Below are 5,055 nucleotides of genomic sequence, written 5' to 3' on the forward strand. Positions count from 1 at the left end.
ATATTCTCTGTTTTTTGGAGTTCCACCTGCAACTGCACACAGATGTTCATAAGAGACAAGTTTCTTCCGAATCGAGAACAAAGAAAGTATCGCCAAGGTTTGTAGAAAAATATCCTGATTATGGTAAACAGCAGCCTATGCAAGATCTCAGATGAGCTTTAGCTCTGCCACTGAGGTTCGTGTTTACATGGCTATCTAGCAGTAATGTTGGAGGCTACTGGCTTTGATTCAGTTAGTCTACTGGGAGGAGAAGATTTGTCTTTCCCCAGGATACCCTTGCTTGTGGAGATAATGCTAGCAACCGAATGCTTTAATAAAGGATGAAGGTATAGTAGACCCAAGTAGCCTATTGTAAACTGTAACACATCTCACAATTAGAGTAACATGCAATTTTATCATTGGGGACATCACACTTTGTGCTATAGAGTATAGACTGTTGGGTTTAACAACATTTCCAAAACTCCATACCTGATCATAGGCTTTTGTTTTGAAATGTGTATGCCAGTAATGTTAATTTTATCACCAGCATTTTTGGAACCATAGCACCACTGTAGCTATATAATCCAACCACCTTGACTGATGACTGTCAATTCCTGCTGGAAGTTTCTAACTTTCACAGACTAACCAACCTTTTCTAACTTTCACAGACTGACCAAACTTTTTTCACAAACGTTTTTAGAGTAAGATTGTTGGTCATGAAGATGTCCCTTTCCTAAAATACTGTAGCAAACAAGGGGCGGGGAAGCGAACCCAGGTTACATGCGTGAAAGGCACACACCCTACGCATCGCTCCAACAGATTTAACCCACTTTAGCGAGGATCACTACACCGTTTCGACCACTTTGACCACCAATATGCAGCCTACAGTTTTTTTAGAGAGACAATAGATTTGTGGGAGTCCTTCGTAATTAAAACACTAACCAGCCGTAACATACGCATTCGATTTCTATTGTCTGCCATTTTCTTTTAGCCTCTGATTACTTTTATCTCCTAATGAAGATTTGTGTTGGTGTACTGGTTTTCCTCAACAGCCACCCTCTTTGGATGTATTATTGTTGCCGGCTGTACAGCCAGAGCTTGTGTGCTCGCCCAGGGTTTCAATTTTAGTCTATTTTAGGATTAGGGTTATGTCATGAAACGTGGGCTACTAGGCCCTACATTATAAATATGACACAATCAGCATTTCACTTTGGATATGAATAATCCAAATTATCAATCAGTTATCAAAACGCTCAGATATAACCACCAGGGCAGGAGGGCGAAGAGATGAGAAGAGTAGGCTATCTCAGCTGATTTATGCAGGAGATTTAAAATAATAATGTAAAACATATCTGTAGGCTTTTTTAGTAACTATTTGAATGATGTTTTAGTCCAATGCATGTTGGTTGAACGCTTTGACACCTTGAACGTGAAAGTGAGTGGTTCAGTGAGTGTCTCCGCCTAGAACATCACAGAGCTGATGAACGCAGCAACGTTCTTTTTCAGAACCATGGCGAGCGCATTGTGACGCTGTCCCTTCTACTCCTACTCAGAGCCATAGATACAGTATTTTCTAAATGGTTATACTCCTACTGTTCTCTAAACAATGGTTTCATAGTTTACAATTGTATAAACTCCCAAATCATGCTCAAAATTCAATTTAATTGATGTCACTGTTGAGTGTTTTTTAATCAGTTTGATAAACATGTTTATCCCATTGTGACATAGCCAACCATGACTTATGGAAGACTTTGACGTATTAATGGTCCCTATAAAACCCTGTAATTCTAAGAAAGAATTGTCAGATGGTTTTTGAACTCAGTCAAAATCACTGCAGTATGTAGAGCGATAATGAGTAGGTCTATGTTCAGTCGTTTGTTGACAGCGACCCCGCTGAGATTCCTCCGCGAGAGGCCGCTTCTGAGTGCAGCTGGCCTGTTGTTTGCGACCGGTTCGGCAGTCTACTTTTATAACAAATATTACGGTATCGGTGAGGATGCACTGGCCACCGTGGAGAGCGTGGACCGTGTTGTCACGGTTGAGGAGGGTAAGTTTACATATTTGACAATGTCTAAATAGTAATAGTCCCAAATGCCACCCAATACCCTATTTCTTATTTTGACCAGGACCCATAGTTCTATGGTTAAAAGGCGCTGGTCAAAAGTAGTGCACTAAATAGGGAATAGGGTGTCATTTAGGTAGCAATCATGGTGATTACATTTTTTACAGTGTAGCCCTAGATTAACAACAACAAACAAACTTGCTCCTTTGAAACCAAACCGTTGCTTTAGGTTTAATTGAACATGTTGGTACATTATGCAGACACATAAATACATTTGATGTCATACAATATAAAACACAAGTAAATATATGATCAGCCTAACTACATGGACAGATGTCTGGTGTCTTGTAGCTAGTATTTCTTAAACTTAGAGAAAACAATCCTTTATTGTTTTTCATAAAGATAATGAGCCCACCCCTGGACCAGGAGGACCCAGTCCTTGTTCAGGTAAGAATGCTGCAGGCCTATCAATAGCTTGGGTGCCAGTCTTTCTGCTCTCTTGCCAATTCCATCGTGGCAATATGATATTGGCATCACAATCCCATAAGGAGTGGACAGAGAGCTGAAACAGACTGGCTCCCAGGCTATAACAATACTGCTTCATTAGCAGGATTGGTTCAATAACAATCTGTCATTCAAACTGTCATTTTACTGACTCATAAATTGATCCTGATTTTCTTCCTTAGTATGTGGTTGAGGAGGTTGGGCACCGGCCCTGTCTGGCTTTAATCCCTTGGTCTGGACCTCTGTGGGTTCCCAGCTCTGTAAGTCCATCCATTCTGATACTCTTTGGTCTTCTCTCTGGTCTTAAAACTGGTTTATGTACTTTAAACATAAACATGACCTTTTCTGAAGAACAATATGGAAATACATTTCTGTAAACATTTCCCCTATTTTTTATAACTGCAGCCAACATATTACCTTACCCATGCTGGGAGGATGCTGGTGAGAGAGCTGGCATTGTTAAACACGCAGGTAACCATGCAGATTATTGGACAAAGCTCATCTGATCTAATAGGCAGGATTACCTTCAGTATCCACTACGGTAGTGAAATACTTTGATGTTCGTTCCCTCATTTTCTCACAGATATTCACAGTGGAGCAGCCCATTTTCACCTGTTTCACTCCTGCTAGGAGGATGGTATGGAATGAACTGTCCTCTCAAAATGAACAGGTAGCCATTCATATGCAGTTACCTCAGATGTTTCCTTAACCTTTCAACACAGACCTGTGTAGTGTCTCAGAATTCTATCATGCAGTAGCCTCCTCTTGTGATCCTCCCTATAGCAGTCTGTCAGACCTATAGGCTACCTGTCTATCATTCAAACTGACTTTTAATTTGATCCTGTCTTGTTCCTTAGTATGTGGATGAGGAGGTTGGGCAGCGGACCTGTCTGGCTTTAATCCCTTGGTCTGGTCCTCTGTGGGTTCCCAGCTCTGTAAGTCCATCCATTCTGATACTCTTTGGTCTTTAGACTGGTTTATGTAGCTTAAACATAAACATGATGCTTTCTGTAGAACAATATGAAAATACATTTCTGTAAACATATTCCCTATTTTTGTAATAGTCTGTAACACTGCAGCCAACGTATTACCTTACCCATGCTGGACGGATGCTGGTGAGAGAGCTGGCAGTGTTAAACACACAGGTAACCATGCAGATTATTGGACAAAGCTCATTTTATCTAATTGGCAGGATTACCTTCAGTATCTACTATGGTAGTGGGATACTTTGATGCCCTTAAAACTGTTCCCTCATTTTCTTACAGATTTGCAAGATTGAGCAGCACATTTTCATCTCTCGTGCTGGCATGATGGTATTGGATGAACTGTCCTCTCAGCTTGAAGAGGTAGCCATTCATCTGCAGGTACTTCAGACATGTTCTTAACATTTATATCTCAGACCTGTGTATTTCAACTATTATCATTGCAGTGGCCTCCTCTTGCAATCTTTCCCTATGCCAATATTTTACTCCTATACAGTACCAGTCTATCATTCAAACTGACTCTTAAATTGATCCTGTCTTGTTCCTTAAGTACGTGGATGAGGAGGTTCGGCAGCAGCCCTGTCTGGCTTTAATCCCTTGGTCTGGACCCTTGTGTGTTCCTATCTTTGTGAGTCTATCCATTCTGATACTCTCTGGTCTCTAGAGGGTATTAAAGATTAACATCAAGTCACTAGTTTTCTATAAAACCACATAATGAAAAAACATATTCCCTTGTCTTCATAGCCTGTCTTCTCCGAGGCCAAACCAGTCTACTACCTAACTTGTGCTGGGAGAATGCTGGTAACAGAGCTTGCAGTGTTAAACACACAGGTAACCAAACACATTATTAACCAAAGCTCATCTGATCTTATAGGGAGAATTTACTTTACCCTGTTCCCTTTCTTTTTCACAGACTTCCAAATTGGTTATTGAGGAGCCTACCATTCACCTCACTGAAGCTGGGAGGCTAGTGCTTGACCAACTGTCAGCACCTTCAGATAGCCATTCACAGGTAGTCAATCACATTATTAGACAGTCATAGCTGATTAGTAATAGTACACATTACCATGTCCTCTATCTCCACAATTGTGTGTCTTATTAATCACAGAGCAATCTCTATAATTAGGGGGATGTCTTTGTTTTTCAGCCAAATAGGGAAGACTCTGGTTTTCCCTATGAGAAGTTGCAGCTGGTTGGGAACTGGGGTTCGTTTCATTTCCATTACTGGAAGATCCATTATAGACGAGTGCAGGTACTTCAGACATATTCTTAACATTTATGAACACACCTGTGTATTTGAACTCCCAATTGTCTCTGGGTTTTCTTTTGTATGTCTGTCCCTAATTGAAACCTAGGGGAAACTTGTCGATCGAACATCATGTGGGCTCTATATCACTGCCAGGGATTATACTCAGAACTGAAATCGCCTGCCAAATGTTATAGACATCTACAGCTAACATATAGAGAGAGGTCTGGAGACTGAAGGGAGTTTTTTCTTTATAGCAAAATGAAGAGGACATGCATCAC

At 40.8% G+C, this 5,055-nt stretch overlaps 2 long non-coding RNA genes across 2 annotated transcripts; both read left to right on the forward strand.

The window, feature by feature from the left end:
- Positions 1 to 2,455: 2,455 nt before the first annotated feature.
- LOC123486961 lies at positions 2,456 to 3,437 on the forward strand. Its single transcript, XR_006659567.1, has 4 exons — positions 2,456 to 2,488; positions 2,728 to 2,805; positions 2,951 to 3,215; positions 3,403 to 3,437. It is a non-coding gene; the product is annotated as an uncharacterized LOC123486961 (long non-coding RNA).
- A 209-nt stretch (positions 3,438 to 3,646) lies between these two features.
- On the forward strand, positions 3,647 to 4,156 carry LOC123486960. The gene is made up of 3 exons (XR_006659566.1): positions 3,647 to 3,690; positions 3,811 to 3,909; positions 4,079 to 4,156. It is a non-coding gene; the product is annotated as an uncharacterized LOC123486960 (long non-coding RNA).
- The last annotated feature ends 899 nt before the right edge of the window (positions 4,157 to 5,055 follow it).

Source organism: Coregonus clupeaformis, unplaced genomic scaffold (assembly GCF_020615455.1).
Source record: "Coregonus clupeaformis isolate EN_2021a unplaced genomic scaffold, ASM2061545v1 scaf1385, whole genome shotgun sequence".
Classification (NCBI taxonomy): Eukaryota; Metazoa; Chordata; class Actinopteri; order Salmoniformes; family Salmonidae; genus Coregonus; species Coregonus clupeaformis.